Here is a 22,864-nt window from a genome sequence, read left to right as displayed (position 1 = left end):
TGACTTTTACAAGTCAGAAACCAGGTCAAACAGAGATAAAATACATTCTTGCAACTGGAACAGAGAAGTGAAGTTTACCAAGAGCAGAGAAGCTCATGTGTCCCAGAGGTGATGGTTCTTGTAGGCAAATAGTCACCTGTGAGGGCTCTGCAGTTTTAAGTCTACTACCCCAGCCTTCACAGGGTCCTGTCCTTTTGCCACCGAGGAGTAGGGCAAATCTCCCCACCCCAGGATATCTGGTTCACGTACTTTATTTGTCAAATTCTTCTTCAAAAATGGCATATTGTACCGCGAATCCTGTTCGTGACGCCAAAAATGTATGATTAAGGAAATTTAGGGTTTGGATTCGCACCTACAATAAGACACACTTCAGAAGAAGAAGCTGGACATTTTATTGATTTACAGAAAAGGCAAATGCACAGACAGTGTAGAGCAATAGCTGCCATAATTAATATATGCTAATACTAATATAATTATAGCAGTACTAATAACGATATAGGAGGAAATAGAAAAATTCTACAAAGTCAGATCAAAAGGAAAATCCTTTCTGCTTTGTACATCATTACATATTAATTGAGCAATACATTATCTTCAAAATGAAATTCTAGTAGACCTTACAAGAGACATTTAAAAACAATTCGTCTAAAAGCATTTCCTTTTCTTTTCTTAATGAATTTATTTAAGTTTTCAACGTGAATTTCCACTAAATTTTGAGTTTCAAATTTTCTCCCCATTCCTCCACTCCCCCCACCCCCAAACACCCAGCATTTCAATTACCCCTATCACCAATCTGCCCTCCCTTCTAACATCCCTCCCTTTCCTTATCCCCATCTTCTCTTTTGTCCTGTAGGGCAAGAGAAATTTCTACACCCCGTCCCTTCCCTTCCCTTCCCTTCCCTTCCCTTCCCTTCCCTTCCCTTCCCTTCCCTTGCCTCTCTTTCCCTTCCCTTCCCTTCCTTTCCATTTGCTTCCCTTCCCTTCCCCTCTCTTCCCATGCCTTCCCTTCCCTTCCCTTCTATTTTCTTCCCTTCCCTTCCTTTCCCTTCCCTTCTTTTCCCGTCCCTTGCCTTTCCTTCCCTTCCTTTCCCTTCCCTTCTTTTCCCGTCCCTTGCCTTTCCTTCCCTTCCCTTCCCTTGCTGCTCTTCCCTTCCCTTCCTTTTCCTTCCCTTCCGTTCCCATTTCTTCCCTTCCCTTCCATTCTCTTCCTTTTTCTTCTCTTCCCTTCTTTTCCCATCCCTTCCCTTGCCTTGCCTTCCCTTCCCTTGCCTTGCCTTCCCCTTTCTTCCCTTCCCGTCCCTTTTCTCCCCTTCCCTTCCCTTTTCTTCCTGTCCCTTCCCTTCCCTTCCCTTTTCTTCCCGTCCCTTCCTTTCCCTATTCCTTATTTCCTAGTTGTATGCAAGAAAAATACTCAACAGTTGTTCCTAAAACTTTGAGTTCCACCTTCTCTTCCTCCTTCCCTCCCCACCTGTTTTCCCAGTCAGCTCCTTTTCCAATGACATCTTTCACATTATCTTCCATTTTTTCATTCTTTTGGGTTTGTTTTATGGTTTCTTGGATTCTTGTAAAGTCATTAGCCTCCATCTATTCCATTCTAATTTTTAAAGAACTACTTTCCTCAATCAGCTTCTGAACATCCTTTTCCATTTGGCTAATTCTGCTTTTCAAAGCATTCTGCTCCTCATTGGCTTTTTGAACCTCTTTTGCCAATTGAGTTAGAACATATTTAAAGGTGTTACTGTCTTCAGCAATTTTTGGGTCTCCTTCAGCAAGTTGTTGACCCTCTTTTCATGATTTTTTTTTGCATGTCTCTCATTTCTCTTCCCAATTTTTCCTCCACCTGTCTTCCTTGATTTTCAAAATCCTTTTTGAGCTCTTCCATGGCCTGAGTCCACTGAATATTTATTTTGGATGTTTGGGATACAGAAGCCTGGAGTTTCATGCCTTTCCCTGATGGCAAGCATTGTCCTTCCTCATCCAAAAGGATGGGAGAAGATATCTGTTCACCACAAAAGTACCTTTCTATTGCCTTATTTTTTCCCCCTTTTTGGGGCAATCTCCCAACCAGCTACTTGACTTTTGTGTCCTTTGTCAAGGGTAGGGTATGTTCTGGGGGTCTGTAAGATCTCAGTTCCTCCAAGGTGGTACAATCAAGTGTCTACACTGTTCTGGGAGCAAGCAGAAATTTTTGCGCCCAGAATCTGAGTCATAGAGTTTCATCTTCACAAGCACCTTGCCTCCAGTTCCACCAAGCCAGCACTGGGGGCTGAGATTCAGATAAGCTGCGGGGGCAGGGCCACCATTGAGTGTGAGATAAAGATCAGCTGCTCAAATCCCTCAGGAGTATCAGGTGGGGGCAGGGCCTCAACACATTGCTGAGGTAAGAGTCAGGTGCTCAGTACTCCCAGGGGTTTTCAATCCAACAATGGATGCAGGCTGCTGTAGGAGCTGCTGTAGAAGCTGCTGCCACCTGCCAGATGGGGCCTCTGGCCAGAGCTATGGGGCCCTTCTCCCTTCTTGGCCTGCTGAAAAACCCCTCTCACTGACCTTGGGTGCCTGTGGGTTGAGGGATCTGCGAACCTCTGCTACTGTGACTGCGATTCTGCCACTGGGGATTCTGCCCCCAGGCCTGCTCGAGTCCTCCTCCCAGAGCCACACCACACAGCCAAGGCTGGGCTGCGCTCTGCTCAGACGTTTCCCGTCAGCGTTTCAGGTCACCCTGGACTGGAAATCTCCTCCACTCTGTTGTTCTGTGGCATCTGCTGCTCTACAATTTCTTGAGAGTCTTTCTTTACAGGTGTTTTATGGGCTGTGGGGGAAGAGCTAGCAGCATGTGCGTCTTTCTAGTCCGCCATCTTGGCTCCACCCCCATTTCCTTCTCTTTTGCAAAAACAGTTTAAATTTTATCCTGATGTTAAGACAGTCACTAATCTCGTGTAAAGAAAATTAGTTGAAATCTTGTCAAGTTATAACTCCCTTTTCACTTTGACAAGAACATAACACTTTAAAATTAAAATTCATTAAAAATCAGTTGGTATACAAATGTCCTTAAGGAATATGAATTCCCAAAGTATAACAAACTAAATTCTTAGTTACAGCAGAATTCTTACATATCACAAAATGTTATAGTCAAAAAGGTGGTGTAATGGAACCTCACATTGGTAATAGTGAGAGAGAGACTGATCACAGAAAAACACGACTGCTTTTAAAATCCTTTTAAACTATGGGAACATCTTAAGATGAGTCTTAAGTAGTTTACATAAATTTCTCCACCTGTTCTAATATTAGATAAAAAATAATATTTGATTTTGCAGTAAGATTACACAAAAGCTTCACACGTTTACTGACTACTTGCTCTCTTCCTAGAAATTTGCTATAGAAGGAAAAAAGCAGGGACATGTGACAAACCAAAGGTGACAGGATAAAACATCCTTTCTTCTGTTTGAATTCAGGTAAGAGTGAAATTCTCCAATCATGCAGTATCTGTTTCACAGCCAGACTCAGGAATAGTCAGGTGGGAAACCTTCCTTTTCAGGGGAACACAATGGGGAAACTGAGCCAGGGGGATCCCATCCCAGTTTGAGGCTAGAATTGTCTCCTTGGCCTTTCCTTTCCAAATACAAACTTCACCTGTTGACAGTACAGGATCCCACTCCCTCTGAGTAACTTGTGGCATTTCTCTCAGATACTAATTTAACGCAAACAACTATACCCAAATTCAAACTCAAAACAAAAATAGGTACGGTCCCAAATGCCTTTTACCTCAAATAGCAAATTTCACCAACCCCAGTTTAGAGCCAGATACAGTCATGTTTTTTTTTTTCTTATGGAGTTTTAATAAGTAATAAAGATTAACCAGGACTCACATACACCAGGGATTCCATTCAACACCTTTCCTTCTCAAATTTCAAACTTGTTCTGATGTAAAAGTCAATTGTTAAAAATCCTTTCTATCTATTACAACTTCTGAGAAAGTCATATTCATTGTTTAGGAACTACATGAGGTAAACAAGTTCCTTTCTTTCCATACGCAGTAATCAATTAACAATTTTAGGCTTGGCATTAAAACAGTAACTCCAAATAACTTAGCTAACAATCTTACAACTTTCATAAGTGATAGCCAAATTGTTTTAGCGATAACTTCTTTAACAGGCAAAGGTGAAAATACCTGGTTTTCTAAGTGGCAGTTATAAAACATTTTAAGACAAGGTTAGCAGGACTGATAAAGTAACATAGCTGGTTTTACACAAGTTTCCCAACATCTTTTAGTGTCAACGAAATTCAGATTAAACATTGCTTTGTCTAACACCATTTCTGGATTACAATGGCCACTCAACTTTTACAGTCTAAGAGAAATTCAGAAATACAATCTCAGAAATACACTTTTAACACAACAACAACTTCAGATCATATTATTTACATTTCCATAAGTTATTGATCTTGTTAACTACAGTAATTAAAACCACTTCAAAGTGAACAATTATACGCCAGTCATTAACTTAAGAATCTTACAATCATTTTATCATTTTGATCCCATAACAACACCCGTCATCATCATGACTTTTACAAGTCAGAAACCAGGTCAAACAGAGATAAAATACATTCTTGCAACTGGAACAGAGAAGTGAAGTTTACCAAGAGCAGAGAAGCTCATGTGTCCCAGAGGTGATGGTTCTTGTAGGCAAATAGTCACCTGTGAGGGCTCTGCAGTTTTAAGTCTACTACCCCAGCCTTCACAGGGTCCTGTCCTTTTGCCACCCAGGAGTAGGGCAAATCTCCCCACCCCAGGATATCTGGTTCACGTACTTTATTTGTCAAATTCTTCTTCAAAAATGGCATATTGTACCGCGAATCCTGTTCGTGACGCCAAAAATGTATGATTAAGGAAATTTAGGGTTTGGATTCGCACCTACAATAAGACACACTTCAGAAGAAGAAGCTGGACATTTTATTGATTTACAGAAAAGGCAAATGCACAGACAGTGTAGAGCAATAGCTGCCATAATTAATATATGCTAATACTAATATAATTATAGCAGTACTAATAACGATATAGGAGGAAATAGAAAAATTCTACAAAGTCAGATCAAAAGGAAAATCCTTTCTGCTTTGTACATCATTACATATTAATTGAGCAATACATTATCTTCAAAATGAAATTCTAGTAGACCTTACAAGAGACATTTAAAAACAATTCGTCTAAAAGCATTTCCTTTTCTTTTCTTAATGAATTTATTTAAGTTTTCAACGTGAATTTCCACTAAATTTTGAGTTTCAAATTTTCTCCCCATTCCTCCACTCCCCCCACCCCCAAACACCCAGCATTTCAATTACCCCTATCACCAATCTGCCCTCCCTTCTAACATCCCTCCCTTTCCTTATCCCCATCTTCTCTTTTGTCCTGTAGGGCAAGAGAAATTTCTACACCCCGTCCCTTCCCTTCCCTTCCCTTCCCTTCCCTTCCCTTCCCTTCCCTTCCCTTCCCTTCCCTTGCCTCTCTTTCCCTTCCCTTCCCTTCCCTTCCATTTGCTTCCCTTCCCTTCCCCTCTCTTCCCATGCCTTCCCTTCCCTTCCCTTCTATTTTCTTCCCTTCCCTTCCTTTCCCTTCCCTTCTTTTCCCGTCCCTTGCCTTTCCTTCCCTTCCCTTCCCTTGCTGCTCTTCCCTTCCCTTCCTTTTCCTTCCCTTCCCTTCCCTTCCGTTCCCATTTCTTCCCTTCCCTTCCATTCTCTTCCTTTTTCTTCTCTTCCCTTCTTTTCCCATCCCTTCCCTTGCCTTGCCTTCCCTTCCCTTGCCTTGCCTTCCCTTTTCTTCCCTTCCCGTCCCTTTTCTCCCCTTCCCTTCCCTTTTCTTCCTGTCCCTTCCCTCCCCTTCCCTTTTCTTCCCATCCCTTCCCTTCCCTATTCCTTATTTCCTAGTTGTATGCAAGAAAAATACTCAACAGTTGTTCCTAAAACTTTGAGTTCCACCTTCTCTTCCTCCTTCCCTCCCCACCTGTTTTCCCAGTCAGCTCCTTTTCCAATGAGATCTTTCACATTATCTTCCATTTTTTCATTCTTTTGGGTTTGTTTTGTGGTTTCTTGGATTCTTGTAAAGTCATTAGCCTCCATCTATTCCATTCTAATTTTTAAAGAACTATTTTCTTCAATCAGCTTCTGAACATCCTTTTCCATTTGGCTAATTCTGCTTTTTAAAGCATTCTGCTCCTCATTGGCTTTTTGAACCTCTTTTGCCAATTGAGTTAGAACATTTTTAAAGGTGTTACTGTCTTCAGCAATTTTTGGGTCTCCTTCAGCAAGTTGTTGACCCTCTTTTCATGATTTTTTTTTTGCATGTCTCTCATTTCTCTTCCCAATTTTTCCTCCACCTGTCTTCCTTGATTTTCAAAATCCTTTTTGAGCTCTTCCATGGCCTGAGTCCACTGAATATTTATTTTGGATGTTTGGGATACAGAAGCCTGGAGTTTCATGCCTTTCCCTGATGGCAAGCATTGTCCTTCCTCATCCAAAAGGATGGGAGAAGATATCTGTTCACCACAAAAGTACCTTTCTATTGCCTTATTTTTTCCCCCTTTTTGGGGCAATCTCCCAACCAGCTACTTGACTTTTGTGTCCTTTGTAAAGAGTAGGGTATGTTCTGGGGGTCTGTAAGATCTCAGTTCCTCCAAGGTGGTACAATCAAGTGTCTACACTGTTCTGGGAGCAAGCAGAAATTTTTGTGCCCAGAATCTGAGTCATAGAGTTTCATCTTCACAAGCACCTTGCCTCCAGTTCCACCAAGCCAGCACTGGGGGCTGAGATTCAGATAAGCTGCGGGGGCAGGGCCACCATTGAGTGTGAGATAAAGATCAGCTGCTCAAATCCCTCAGGAGTATCAGGTGGGGGCAGGGCCTCAACACATTGCTGAGGTAAGAGTCAGGTGCTCAGTACTCCCAGGGGTTTTCAATCCAACAATGGATGCAGGCTGCTGTAGGAGCTGCTGTAGAAGCTCCTGTAGAAGCTGCTGCCACCTGCCAGATGGGGCCTCTGGCCAGAGCTATGGGGCTCTTCTCCCTTCTTGGGCAGCTGAAAAAACCTTCTCATTGACCTTTGCCACTTGTGAGTTGAGATTACCATGAACAGAGACCTAATAAATCCTTCTAAACAATGAAGGCTGAATTCCACAAAGAGACCAGTTGCCAAGTCTCCAGTATGTTGTCCATCGAGAGGGTAGTCAAATCTCTCAATGGAGTACATACATGATGTTTGTCCTTCGAGAATTGACCTGGTTCTCATGGCAGCAAATGTTCTATGTTTCTGTAGGATTTATCATGTGTTCAAGGTCTGATTTCAGTTGGGGGACACAACAGTCTACGTGTAAGGCCTGCACTGAAATATGGAATAAGTTCTACGTCCATTTACCATTCAGGGCCATTTTGTCTAATTTTGCCCATGGTTTTACTGCTCTGGACATTGCAGTGTGTGTAGATATTGAGTGCATTGAACTGAGGGATTCTTGGTCAGACTGTAATATAGTCTCCCTTCCTCGGAAGGCGTGCCCCAAAGGAGGGATGTTGTGGAACTTTCTTCTAGACTTTGTCTGAGTCAACAGTTCTTCACATTTCCCTGCCTCTGCTTTTTTACAGGTATGCACTGGAATTGCCCTCAGTAGACATGTTGTGAGTGGAAAGAATTGTGATCTCTCTGCTAGAGACCATCCTAGACCTCTGTTGTGAATGTTTAAATTCTGAGCAGATTTGGGCTTTATATGTCCCTTTTTCAAGCCCTGTGACATAGTTTGGGGGTATTTTTTTCCAATTCTGATGTGCTTTTCCACCTTGGAGTGTGTAAGGTCTGCAGAGTGTTGGTGGAAGGAGGTGAGAGAATCTGGCCCAGAGAGAAAGGAAGACCCCCCTACAGTGAAGACCTGTCCCTTCCAAAGGATTTTCTGGAAGATTCTCTTTCTGTTTGCCTGTGTCTAGAATTCAGGTCATTGTCCTTTCCAGGTGTGCAGTGGAGTTGTTCTTAGCTGACTTGCAGTTTGTGGGAAGAGTTCTGTTCTCTCAGCTAGAACCCATCCTAGGCCCAGCTACTGTGGATGACTGAATGTGGGGGAATTGGGCCTGTGATGAGCAGGGGAAGACTTAAGTTTTATTTTTGATTAGTTCTGCTTGTGCTTTTCCTCCATTGGACTTTCTAATGTCCGCAGAGAGGGGGAGGACTGATGTGAAGGGCTTCTGTCCAGTGTGTAATGTACCCTCCCTGCTGGGAAGGCCTGTCCCAAGGATTGGATTTTTTGGAAGTTTCTCCTTCTCTTGTTGGTTTTTTTTAATTTTTCATTTCTAACACAGCTCATATCACATAAAACAATTACAACTTTTGGTCAGGTGATATTTCTTTTAAAGCATTTACAATATAGACCACAAACGAATTTTTTTGAACATTAACCAGCTGAGACACAAATAGTAACTATGTATGCTAATTTCATAAGCCTTTGACCTAATTGTCTCTATACTACCACTAAGAATTAAAGGACCCTAACTTGTTGTTGGTCTAAAGTTGTAAGCCTAATAGCTTAATTTTAGACTTAACCTCCGATGTTCCCCTACCAACAATCTATAATTTAAGAGATCTGGTATTAAGCTTACAAACCTTTTGACTATAGGAAATTGCCACTAAGAGTAGGGACATTGCAGGGAAACAATATCTCCCCAACTTCATGTCAGTTCCAGGCAGGAGCAGATTGTCAATTTGCATTCAGTGAGGCTTAGAGTCTGCCAGGTAATGGGGGAAATTGAGGCAGGAGAATCCTACCTCAGCCCAGGCTGAACAGCCGCTCTCCTAACCTTCCCATGCGATCACCTTTTGCCGTTCATACCAGCATCTCACCAGCTTACTGGCATCATATAATGGAGGCTCAGATGCCTTTCTTGCTATCCATACCTGGAGTTAGACTCAGAAGAACAGTCAGTTAATAGTCCCGTAATAGTCCCATCTTAAAATAGCAAGTTCCAGTAACCAGGTTTCAATATGACTATAATTTCACATTGGCTAAGGAACATCTTTTGAGGCAAGTCTTAAGTGGCTTACATGCCTTTCTACATCTGTTCTAGTTCCTGCTTAAATAACAATCATAAATCAAATTTCCCATTAAAACCCTAACTTTTCCATCAATGCCAAATTTTACCCAAAGTTACCTGCCTCTAGGAGACTTAGACTAAAATTCATTTCCCCAAACTAAAGATGTCTCTGATTTAGTCTTAGTAATTAATTCAGTCAATTGTTTTAAAACTAATTGCTTTTATATCATTTTGTAACATGTTGAATTTTTCTCCCCATCTCTCCCCTCCCCCCACCCCCTAACACTTTTTGAACCTTCTCCTCCATTTGGCTAATTCTGCTTTTTAATGCCTCCTTCTCCTCATTGGCTTTTTGGACCTTTTTTCCCAAATGAGTTAGTCTCTTTTTAAAGGTGTTGTTTTTCTCAGCATTTTTTTTGTTCTCCTTTAGCAACCTGCTAACTCACTTTTCAAGCTCTTCCATTGCCAGAGTACAATTTAAGGTCACTTTGGTGGCCCTGGAGCAGGGGTCTTAACTTCCTGTGACAGTAAGCCTTGTTCCTCCTCATATGAAAGGATGTGAGGAGACACCTGTTCACTGAGAAAGTAACCTTCTATGGTCTTTTTTTTTCCTTTTTTGGGCATTTTCCTAGCCAGTTACTTTACTTCTGAATCCTTTGTCAGGACATTAGACTCTGCTGCTTGGTTCCCCTGGGCTTTGGGTGGAGGCGGGTTGTCACTCAGGGCTGAAATTTAGATCATCTGCTCCCTACTGCCAGAGGCTTTAAGCTGAGCTGCCTGGACAATGGACCCAAGTTGCTTCCCAGCCTCCATAGCTGCCTGCAGTCTGCTGCCATGGCCTCTGCCCATTGCCTGAGGCTATTGCTGGAGAAACCCCGTTCCCTCTTGTCTAGCTGGGAAAGCCCTCCCCCACTGACCTTTGGAGGCTTCTTTGTTGCTTGTGGGTTGAGGTATCCCTGCTAGGAACTTTGCCTGGAGGTCTGTTCAGGTCCTGTTCCTCTCAGTGCTTGTGGCTAGGGCTGTGCTCTGCTCCACTCAGCATCCCGTGAGATAGACCTTTCCTGTCAGCTTTCCAGGTTACCTTTGGCTGGAAACCTCTTTTGCTCTGTTGTTCTGTGGCTTCTACTGCTCTAGACTTTGTTGAGAGTCATTTTTACATGTATTTTGTGGGCTGTGGGGGAAGCACTAGAGTATATGTGTCTTTCTACTCCACCATCTTGGCTCTGCCCCAGTTTCTCCTCTTCTCTGCCTGAGTCTAGAATTCAGAACATTCTCCTGCCTCAGCAGTTTACCAAGTATGCACTGGCATTGTCCTGAGCAGACGTGCTGTGAGTGGAAAAAAATGTGGTCTCCCTCCTAGAGACCATCCTAGACTACTCCACTGTGAATGTTACAGTTCTGGGTGGATTTGGGTTTTACATATGCCTTTTGTGAGCCCTAGGACATAGTATGGGGGTATTTTTTCCCAACTGTGATGTGCTTTTCCACCTTGGAGTGTCTAAGGTATGCAGAGTATTGGTGGATGGAGGTGAGAGAACCTGGTCCAGAATGAAAGGAAGGCCATGCTGCTGTGAATGCCTGTCTCGAGGTTGGGATCTTATGAGAGATTCTCTTTCTCTTTGCTTGTGTCTAGAATTCAGTTCATTGTCCTGCCTCTGCTGCTTTCCAGGTATGCAGTGGCATCGTCCTCAACAGACTTGCAGTGTGTGGAAAGAATTGTCTTCTCTCTGCTAGAGTGCATCCTAGGCCCGGCTTCAGTGAATGACTGAATTTGGGACTATTGGGTCTATATATTGGCCTGTTATGACCAGGTGCAGACTTAGGTTATATTTTTCGATTAGTTTTGCTTGTGGTTTTCTTCCACTGAACTTTCTGATGTCTGCAAAGAGTGGGAGGACTGATGTGAGGACCTTCTGGTCAATGTGTAATGTACCTGCCCTGCGGGGAAGGCCTGTCCTAAGAATGGGATTTTGTGGAAGTTTCTCCTTCTCTTTGTTTGAGTCTAGAATTCATGATATTTTCCTGCCTCTGCAGCCTGCCATGTATGCACTGCCATTGGCCTGAGCAGACATGCTGAATGGAAAGAGTTGTGGTCTCTCTGCTAGAGACCGTCCTAGTCTACTCAATTGGGAATTATTGAACTGTGGCTGGATTTTGGATGCACTTGGGCCTTTTGTGAATCCTGGGGCATAGTTTGGGGGCATTTTTCCCTAATTCTGCAGGGTTTTTCCACCATTCAAATTTCTAAGGTCTGCAAATTGTTGGCAGATGGAGGTGAGAGAGTCTGTCTGGGGGTGAAATGAAGGCTTCCCTGCTGTGAAAACTTGTCTTAGAGTAAGGATTTTGTGGAAGATTCTTCTTCTCTTTGAATGTGAGTAGATTCCAGGTCATTCTACTGCCTCTGCTGCTTTCCAGGTATGTAGGGGCATTGACCTGATGAGACCTGCAGTGAGTGGACAGAGTTCTCCTTTCTCTGCTACAGTCATTCTTAGACCCATCTATGGTAAATAATTGAATTCTAGGGGATTTGGGCCAATACTGCTTTCCTTTTGCAGCACTGAACTTTCTAAAGTCTTGATAGTGTGGATGCAGGGAGGTGAGGAAATCCATCCCATAGTGAAATGAAGGCCCCCCTGCTTTGAAGGCTGTCCCATGGATGGGATTGTGATGATGTTTCTCTTATGTACCCCTAAGCATCATTAGACACCATCAAGTGCTGCCCTACAATTTTACTAGGCTGAAAAATGCCTAAATGACTTCTCCAAAGTAACAAAGATTTGTCAGCAGTCAATGTGAGATTGAAATCCAAAAGCCCAATTCCACATAGAGTGCTTTGGCTACAAGGACACCTATTCTACATTTGCTGATTGTCTTCTCTGTGCATTTCTCTATCATCTGGGATTTTTTTTTTTGGTGGATATTTCCCATTCTTCCCTTCTCATCTTTTAATACCTAGTTCCCTCTAACTCTATCGCCATCTATTTGAGTTTAATCCCAAATGGACATGCTTTTCTCTCCCTGAAATATAGGAGATCATAGACCTGGAGCATTATTAGACACCATTCAATCTAGCCCCATGAACTCACTGAGAAAACTGAGGCTGACAGTTAAGTGACTTGTCCAGAGGAACATAGATTGTTACCAGCTAGAGTGTGATATAAATGCAAATACTCCACTCCTAGCAGAGTGCTCCAACCATTATGACAGCGAGCTGGCTTATTCTACACTTGCCAGACGCCTCTTCACTTTGCATTTTCCCCTCACTGGCGGCCTTCTGACTCCATTGCTCAATTTCCTCTATAATGTCTCTTCCCTCACTCCTTTGCTCACTATCACGTGGTTCTGTGTATGTGGATCTATCTCTTTCTCTCTTGCTATAGGTATCAGGGATTTTCCCTCTCTCAATGCCACACTCTAACTTTATCTCCACATATCTCTCTGCGTCTCTTTCATTGCATCTATTACTCTCTGTCTCTCAATCCCTCTCTTTTGCCCTCCCCTCTATCTCTTCCTGAAAAGCTTTTTTTTCCCATCTAATTCCCCACTCAATAATGCCTCATCTTTTCTTTTGCTCCCTATCTTCAACAGGATCATAGCTTTAGACCTGGAAGGAGGAGCCACTGAGTCCAACTCCATTACAGTGTAACAGAAGACAGTAACTTAGACACACTAACTCAATTGCCCTAGGTGAAACACTTATTAAAAACGTGAAGTAGGATTTGAACTCAGGTCACTCTAATTTCCAAAAAAAGTCCTCTAGATGACCTTGCTATCAACATGGATCTATTCCCCCCACTGCTCCACTTTTATTTCCTGTGGATGCGTCCTTCTTTTTCCCTTTAATTCTCCTTGCCTGATTTCCCCCAAAGCTACCTCTCTCTATATATTTTAAGCTAGATCCCAAGTGGACATCCTTTGCTGTCTCTGGCACCCATAAAATCAGCGAGCTTAAGCATCATTAGACACTGTCAAGTGCAGCCCTACAATTTGACTAAACAGAAAACTGAGGCTGAAAAATGCCTACATGATTTCTCGAAAATAACAAAGCTTTGTCAGCAGCCAATGTGAGACTGAAATTCAAAACGCCAATTCCACATAGAGTGCTTTATCCACAAGGACACCTATTCTACACTTGCTAATTGTCTTCTCTGTGCAGTTCTCCATCACCTGGGGTTTCTCACCTTCATTCCTCATTTCCCTCCATAATGACTCTTCCCTCACTCCATTGCTCATTATCATGTGGTCCTCTCTTTCTCTTTGTCTATGTATCTCTTTCTCTTCCTATATCTATCTCTGACTTCCTCTTAATATCTCATTACCATTCTGCCTTTATCTTCATATCTCTGTCTGTTTCTCTCTGTGTCTCTGTCTCTGTCTCTACCTCTCTCATTATCTCTCTCAATCCCTCCCTTTCTCTCTCCTTCCTTCTATCTTCTCAAAAGCTTTTTTCCTTCTTCTAATTCCCACCCAATGATAACTGGTTAATGTGTTCGATCCCTATGATGAAGAGCTTCAAGGATTTAGAGCTGGGAGGGAACCTTGGGACAACTGAGTCCTTTTCCATTATGGCATAACAGACAGCAGATAGATACTCTATCTAAATTGCGCTGGATCAAAAACTTACTAAAACTGGGAAGGAGGATTTGAATTCAGATCATTCTGACTACTTAGAAGAGTATACTGGAGACCCTGTTCTTGTCCTCTGCATATTCCCCGCCCAATCCACAAACTTACATTTTTTGCGAATACCTGTTTCTGTCTTCTTTCTCATCCTCAGTGCCTGATTCCCTTTATCTCTCTATTCAAAGCTTAATCCCAAGTGGACAACCTTTTCTTTCTCTCTGGCACCAAGAGGATCATGGAGCTGGAGCATCCTTAGACACCATCAAATCTAGCCTGATAAAATTTACTTAGAAAACAGAGCTTCTCCGTATGTATGTGTGTGTGTGGTTTTCTGTTTTTATGTCACTAATATACTCTGAGTTTTCTCTTTTTTTCTCACTGTGTATGTAAATATATCTTTCTGTTTCTATTTCTCTTTATCTCTGACTCTCAATATATCTCTTGATCTCTCCTTTTCCCTCTCCTCTATGTCCTCTATCAATCTAAATGAACTATCTAGTTTCAAACAATTTTAAAGAATGTGAAGCAGGATTTAAACTTAGGTCGGGCACTGAGTGATGTAGCTCTGTGACATACGTATTCTGCCCACCCCACTTTTCCAGGTAATCCTTCTCTGTATCTGCCCTGCCTTGATGCCCTCTTCCCTCTAACTCTAACTTTATGCTCCTACCCCAGTCCACGAGGGCTTTCTTTGTCCTCTTTGGCATCCACAAGATTATTGCAGCACAGCATTATCAGACACCATCAATTCTGGATTCATGATTTTACTAAAAAAGAAAATTGAGGCTGATAGTGGTTAAGGGACTTTTCCACAATAACATAGTTGTCAACAGCTCATGTGTGATTTAAACTCAAATAATCAGTTCCAAGTAGAGTGCTCTATTCACTAGGACACCTAGCTGGCTTGTCCTACACTTGCCAGGTGTCTTTTCCCTTTTTATCTCTCTCTCACCTATGGTCTCTTATCTCCACCTCATTTTCCTTCATAATGGTTTCCTCCATCACTCTCTTATTCATTATGATATGGTCTTTGTCATTGTCCTCTTCCTTCTTCTGCCTCCCTCCTCCACCTCCACCTCCTCTTGACTTTTCTTCTCCTTCTTCTTTTCATTCTTCTTTTTCTTCCCCACTCTCCTCCTCCACCGCCGCCTCCTCTCTTTTCTTCTCCTCCTTCTTTTCCTTCTTTTTCTTCCCCTCCCTCCTCCTCCACCTCCTCCTCCTTCATCCTTTTCTCCTCTGTCTCTTCCTTCTTTTCCTTTTTCTTCCCTTTACCTCTTCTTTCTTCCCCTCCCTCCTCCTCCTCCACCTCCTCCACCTCCTCCTTTCTTGTTTCTCTTTCTTTTCATTCGTCTCCTTCTTCTACTTCCTCCTCCACCACCTCCTCCTTTCTCTTCTTCTCCTCTTCTTCTTTTTCGTTCCTCTTTTTCTTCCCCTCCCTCCTCCTCCACCACCGCCTTCTTAATCCTCTCTTCTTAATCTTTCTTCTTTTCCTTCTTCTTCCCATTCCCTCCGCCTTCTTCTCCCACCGACCTTCTCCACTGCTGCCTCCTTCTCTCTTCTCCTCCTCTTCCTTCTCCTTCTTCTTCTCCTTCGTCCCCTTCCTCCTCCTCCACCTCCACCTCCTTCATCCTCTCTTCTTCTGCCATCTCCTCTTCCTCCTCATTCTTCTGTGTCCACATTCCCCCCATGTTCTCCTTCTTTCTTCTTCTTCTTCCTCTTCTTCTTCTCCTACTTCTTCTCTGTCTCCTCAAAAGCTTTTTCTCTTTACTCTAATTCCTCTAATTCCTCTAATACTAACTCAAAAGAAACTGGTTTTATCTTTTTGCCCTTTCAAGACTATTATACATTTAGGGCTGTAATTAACATTAAGTGGCAACGAGTCCCACTCTACTACAATAAAAGAGAAAAGACTAGCTTAGACATTCTAAAAGAATTGTCCCATCTCAAATATTCAGAATAGTAACTAGAATATGAACTCAGGTCATCCTGACTTCCAAAGAAGAGTGCACAAAGAGCGGACTTTTTTCCTTTCCATATTCCTCCACCAAGCACACTTCTGTTTCCTGCTCACATTCCCCTCTGTCTTCTTCTCTTCCTCAACTACTGATTTCCTCTAACTGTATCTCTCTCTACTCCAACCTATATAGCAAGTAGATATCCCTTTCTCTCTGGCAACCAGAAGACCAGAAAGCTGGAGTGTATTGAGATAGCATTAAATCCAAAAAAATAAATATATGATAAGTAGAAAACTGAGGCTGACTATGATTAATGATTTCTCTAGAGTAACACAGAGTGTCAGCAGCTTGGAAAGGATGTAAACTGAATGAGGCAACAGTAAGGAAAATGTCACCTACACAGCTTGCTCTACACCTGAAACATTTTTCTCTGCCCTTTGAAACTCTCCCTCATCTGGAGTCTTTTGTCTGAATATCTCATTTTCATCTACAATGGTCCATTCGATCACATTGTTACTCAATATCATGTAAATATTTCTCCACTTATCTCTGTTTCTACTTCTCTTTCTACATGTGCCTCTAGGTTTCTCGTAATAACCCATTGCCATTGCGTGTCTTTATATCTACATCTCTGCCTCTTACTCCGTCTCCTTCTCCTCTGTATCTCCTCCAAAAAATCATTTTCTCCTTACACTAATTCAAACTTGTAAAGTAGTGGTTTTCTCTTCTCCCACAATGATGATTATAACGTAAGACCTTGAGTTGGAAGGAACGTTAGGAGTCATTGGATAGAACACAATTAAAGAAAAACAACAAAAGGCTTAGACCCTCTAAATGAATTCACTATGATTTTCAAGAAGATTCAAATGTGAGACATTGCTTTTTCTTCTACGTACTCCACTCCACTGGACACACTTCCATTTTCCTGGATATTTCCCTTTTTCCCCTTGCCTTCGTTCAATACTTACATCACTCTAACACTACTGTCACATATTTGACTATAATGGCAATTGGACATGCTTTTCTCTTCCTGGAATAGAGAAGATCATAGACCTGGAGCATTACAAGACACCATTCAATCCAGCTCCATAAAATTACTGGGAAAACTGAGGCTGACACTTAAGTGATTTCTCCAGAGGAACATACTTTGTTAGTACCTAGGGTGGGATATAAATGAAAATACTTCACTCCTAGGAGAGTGCTCTGATGCTTATGATACCTAGTTGGAGTCCTCTACACTTGCCAGATGAATCTTCCCTTTGCATATTTCCCTCACCGGTGCCCTTCTAACACCGTTGCTCAATTTCCTCTGCAATGTCTCCAACCTCACTCCTTTGCTCACTATCATGTGGTTGTCTCTATGTGGATCTATCTCTTTCTCGCTTCCTATACGTATCAGGGATTACCTCTATCTCAATGCCACACTCGACCTTTATCTCCACATATCTCTCTGTAGGGCTTCCAACACATCTATTTCTCTCTGTCTCTCAATCCCTCTCTTTTCCCCTCCCCTCTATCTCTTCCTCAGAAGATTTTTTTCCCCTTCTACTTCCCCACCCAATAATATCTCATCTTTCCTTTTGCTCCCTATCATCAACAGGATCATAGCTTTAGACCTGGAAGGAGGAGCCACTGAGTCCAACTCCATTACAGTGTAACAGAAGACAGTGACTTGGACACACCAACTTAATTGCCCGAGGTGGAACACCTATTAAAAATGTGAAGCAGGAGCTGAAATCCGGTCACTCTCACTTCCAAGAAAAGTCCTCTACATGACCTCGCTATCTTCACGTACATATTCCCCCCACTGCTCCACTTCTGTTTCCTCTGGATGCTTCCTTCTTTGTCCCTCTCAACCTCATTGCCTGATTCCCCCCAAGGCTAGGTCTCTCTATACCTTTTAAGCTAGACCCCAAGTGGACATCCTTAGCTGTCTCTGGCACCCATAAAATCGTTGAGCTTAAGCAGCATTAGACACCGTCAAGGAAAGCCCTACAATTTCACTGCACAGGAAACTGAGGCTGAAAAATGCCTACACGATTTCTCCAAAGTCACAAAGCTTTGCCAGCGGGCAGTGTGAGGGTGAAACCCAAAACGCCAATTCCACTTAGAGTGCTTTGTCCACAAGGACACGGATTCTACCCTTACTCATTGTCTTCTCTCTGCAGCTCTCCATCACCTGGGGTTTCTCACCTTCATTCCTCATTTCCCTCCATCATGGTCTCTTCCCTCACTCCATTGCTCATTATCATGTGTTTCTCTCCTTCTCTTTGTCTATGTATCACTTTCTCTTCTCATATCTATCTCGGACTTCCTCATAATACCTCATTAGCATTCTGTCTTCATCTTGATATCTCTCTCTCTTTCACTGTGTCTCTGTCTCTACCTGGCTCTCTCATTATCTCTCTCAATCTCTCCCTTTCCCTCTCCTTCTTTCTATTTTCTGAAAACCTTTGTCTCTTCTTCTGATTCCCAATGATTACTGGCTGATGCTTTCCGTCCCCATCATCAAGAGGATCAAAGATGTAGAACTGCGAGGACCCCGTGGGGCAATTCAGTCCTTTTCCATTATAGTATAACAGACAGCTGACGTTTAGACACTCTATCTAAATAGAGCGGGGTCAAACACTTACTGGAAACTGGAAGGAGGATTTGAATTCAGGTCGTTCAGACTACTTAGAAGAGAGCACTGGAGATCCTGTTCTTTCACTCTGCATATTCCGCCCAATCTACAAGCTTACATTTTTTTGTGGATACGTGTTTCTGTCTTTTTCTCATCCTCAGTGCCTGATACGCTTTATCTCTGTATTGCAAGCCTAATCCCAAGTGGACAACCTTTGCTTCCTCTCTGGCACCAAGAGGATCATGGAGCTGGAGCGTCATTAGACACCATCAAATCTAGCCCCATAATACTTACGGGGAAAACGGAGCTTGTCAGTGGCTGTGGGGCGATTTGGACTCAAGGAGTCAGTTCTCCATACAGTGCTCAAACCACTAGGACAGTGTATGAGTAGTTCTTTACTTGCCACATGACCCTTCCCTGAGCATCTCTCCATAATCTGTCGTCTTCCATCTCGCTTTCCTCCTTTGCCTCCATCAAGGTCTCTTACCTCACATCTTTGCTCATTACGTGTTTCTCCTTATTTCCACATTTTTCGTTTTCTGCTTCTCTTTCTGGTCTCTGTCTCCTGAGTTTCTCTCAATATCTCACGGCCATTATCTGCCTTTATCTCTGCATCTCTGTCTCTTCGTCCCTCACCCCCTTCTCTCTGTCTCATCCACAAAAGCATTTGCTCCTTACACGGATTCCAACCCGAAAATCAGTGGTCTTCCCTTTTGCCACAATGATGACTACGATCTAAGACCTAGACTTGGAAGGAACCCTAAGAGCCCTTGGAGAGAACAACATTAAAGAAAAACAACAAAGGCTTAGACCCTTTCAATGAATTCATTATGATTTCCAAGAAGACTCAAATGGGAGACTTTGTTCTACGTACTCCCCTCGAATGGACACACTTCCAATTTTCCTGGATAATTCCCTTTCTGCCCTTCTCATCTTTCAAGACCTGGGTGCTTCTAACTCTATCACCCCCTATTTGAGTTTAATCCCAAATGCACATGCTTTTCTCTCCCTGGAATATAGAAGATCATACACCTGGAGCATTATTAGACACCATTCAATGCAACCCCATGAACTCACTGAGAAAACTGAGGCTCACAGTTAAGTGACTTCTCCAGAGGAACATAGCTTCTTAGCAGCTAGAGTGGGGTAACTCTTCTTCCCTTGGCATTTTCCCCTCACTGGCGGCCTTCTGACTCCTGTGCTCAAATTCCTCTATAATGACTCTTCCCTCGCTCCTTTGCTCACTCCCACGTGGTTCTGTGTCTGTGGATCTATCTCTTTCTCTCTTCCTATACGTATCAGGGATTATCTCTGTCTCAATGCCACACTCGACCTTTATCTCCACATATCTCTCTGTAGCGCTTCCAACGCATCTATTTCTCTCTGTCTCTCAATCCCTCTCTTTTCCCCTCCCCTCTCTCTCTTCCTCAGAAGCTTTTTTTCCCCTTCTACTTCCCCACCCAATAATATCTCATCTTTCCTTTTGCTCCCTATCATCAACAGGATCATAGCTTTAGACCTGGAAGGAGGAGCCACTGAGTCCAACTCCATTACAGTGTAACAGAAGACAGTGACTTGGACACACCAACTTAATTGCCCGAGGTGGAACACCTATTAAAAATGTGAAGCAGGAGCTGAAATCCGGTCACTCTCACTTCCAAGAAAAGTCCTCTACATGACCTCGCTATCTTCACGTACATATTCCCCCCACTGCTCCACTTCTGTTTCCTCTGGATGCTTCCTTCTTTGTCCCTCTCAACCTCATTGCCTGATTCCCCCCAAGGCTAGGTCTCTCTATACCTTTTAAGCTAGACCCCAAGTGGACATCCTTAGCTGTCTCTGGCACCCATAAAATCGTTGAGCTTAAGCAGCATTAGACACCGTCAAGGAAAGCCCTACAATTTCACTGCACAGGAAACTGAGGCTGAAAAATGCCTACACGATTTCTCCAAAGTCACAAAGCTTTGCCAGCGGGCAGTGTGAGGGTGAAACCCAAAACGCCAATTCCACTTAGAGTGCTTTGTCCACAAGGACACGGATTCTACCCTTACTCATTGTCTTCTCTCTGCAGCTCTCCATCACCTGGGGTTTCTCACCTTCATTCCTCATTTCCCTCCATCATGGTCTCTTCCCTCACTCCATTGCTCATTATCATGTGTTTCTCTCCTTCTCTTTGTCTATGTATCACTTTCTCTTCTCATATCTATCTCGGACTTCCTCATAATACCTCATTAGCATTCTGTCTTCATCTTGATATCTCTCTCTCTTTCACTGTGTCTCTGTCTCTACCTGGCTCTCTCATTATCTCTCTCAATCTCTCCCTTTCCCTCTCCTTCTTTCTATTTTCTGAAAACCTTTGTCTCTTCTTCTGATTCCCAATGATTACTGGCTGATGCTTTCCGTCCCCATCATCAAGAGGATCAAAGATGTAGAACTGCGAGGACCCCGTGGGGCAATTCAGTCCTTTTCCATTATAGTATAACAGACAGCTGACGTTTAGACACTCTATCTAAATAGAGCGGGGTCAAACACTTACTGGAAACTGGAAGGAGGATTTGAATTCAGGTCGTTCAGACTACTTAGAAGAGAGCACTGGAGATCCTGTTCTTTCACTCTGCATATTCCGCCCAATCTACAAGCTTACATTTTTTTGTGGATACGTGTTTCTGTCTTTTTCTCATCCTCAGTGCCTGATACGCTTTATCTCTGTATTGCAAGCCTAATCCCAAGTGGACAACCTTTGCTTCCTCTCTGGCACCAAGAGGATCATGGAGCTGGAGCGTCATTAGACACCATCAAATCTAGCCCCATAATACTTACGGGGAAAACGGAGCTTGTCAGTGGCTGTGGGGCGATTTGGACTCAAGGAGTCAGTTCTCCATACAGTGCTCAAACCACTAGGACAGTGTATGAGTAGTTCTTTACTTGCCACATGACCCTTCCCTGAGCATCTCTCCATAATCTGTCGTCTTCCATCTCGCTTTCCTCCTTTGCCTCCATCAAGGTCTCTTACCTCACATCTTTGCTCATTACGTGTTTCTCCTTATTTCCACATTTTTCGTTTTCTGCTTCTCTTTCTGGTCTCTGTCTCCTGAGTTTCTCTCAATATCTCACGGCCATTATCTGCCTTTATCTCTGCATCTCTGTCTCTTCGTCCCTCACCCCCTTCTCTCTGTCTCATCCACAAAAGCATTTGCTCCTTACACGGATTCCAACCCGAAAATCAGTGGTCTTCCCTTTTGCCACAATGATGACTACGATCTAAGACCTAGACTTGGAAGGAACCCTAAGAGCCCTTGGAGAGAACAACATTAAAGAAAAACAACAAAGGCTTAGACCCTTTCAATGAATTCATTATGATTTCCAAGAAGACTCAAATGGGAGACTTTGTTCTTTGTTCTACGTACTCCCCTCGAATGGACACACTTCCAATTTTCCTGGATAATTCCCTTTCTGCCCTTCTCATCTTTCAAGACCTGGGTGCTTCTAACTCTATCACCCCCTATTTGAGTTTAATCCCAAATGCACATGCTTTTCTCTCCCTGGAATATAGAAGATCATAGACCTGGAGCATTATTAGACACCATTCAATGCAACCCCATGAACTCACTGAGAAAACTGAGGCTCACAGTTAAGTGACTTCTCCAGAGGAACATAGCTTCTTAGCAGCTAGAGTGGGGTAACTCTTCTTCCCTTGGCATTTTCCCCTCACTGGCGGCCTTCTGACTCCTGTGCTCAAATTCCTCTATAATGACTCTTCCCTCGCTCCTTTGCTCACTCCCACGTGGTTCTGTGTCTGTGGATCTATCTCTTTCTCTCTTCCTATACGTATCAGGGATTATCTCTGTCTCAATGCCACACTCGACCTTTATCTCCACATATCTCTCTGTAGCGCTTCCAACGCATCTATTTCTCTCTGTCTCTCAATCCCTCTCTTTTCCCCTCCCCTCTCTCTCTTCCTCAGAAGCTTTTTTTCCCCTTCTACTTCCCCACCCAATAATATCTCATCTTTCCTTTTGCTCCCTATCATCAACAGGATCATAGCTTTAGACCTGGAAGGAGGAGCCACTGAGTCCAACTCCATTACAGTGTAACAGAAGACAGTGACTTGGACACACCAACTTAATTGCCCGAGGTGGAACACCTATTAAAAATGTGAAGCAGGAGCTGAAATCCGGTCACTCTCACTTCCAAGAAAAGTCCTCTACATGACCTCGCTATCTTCACGTACATATTCCCCCCACTGCTCCACTTCTGTTTCCTCTGGATGCTTCCTTCTTTGTCCCTCTCAACCTCATTGCCTGATTCCCCCCAAGGCTAGGTCTCTCTATACCTTTTAAGCTAGACCCCAAGTGGACATCCTTAGCTGTCTCTGGCACCCATAAAATCGTTGAGCTTAAGCAGCATTAGACACCGTCAAGGAAAGCCCTACAATTTCACTGCACAGGAAACTGAGGCTGAAAAATGCCTACACGATTTCTCCAAAGTCACAAAGCTTTGCCAGCGGGCAGTGTGAGGGTGAAACCCAAAACGCCAATTCCACTTAGAGTGCTTTGTCCACAAGGACACGGATTCTACCCTTACTCATTGTCTTCTCTCTGCAGCTCTCC

The sequence above is a fragment of the Notamacropus eugenii genome, chromosome X (assembly GCF_028372415.1).
Source record: "Notamacropus eugenii isolate mMacEug1 chromosome X, mMacEug1.pri_v2, whole genome shotgun sequence".
In the NCBI taxonomy this organism is placed as follows: domain Eukaryota; kingdom Metazoa; phylum Chordata; class Mammalia; order Diprotodontia; family Macropodidae; genus Notamacropus; species Notamacropus eugenii.
Note: the sequence above shows the minus strand (reverse complement) of the source record.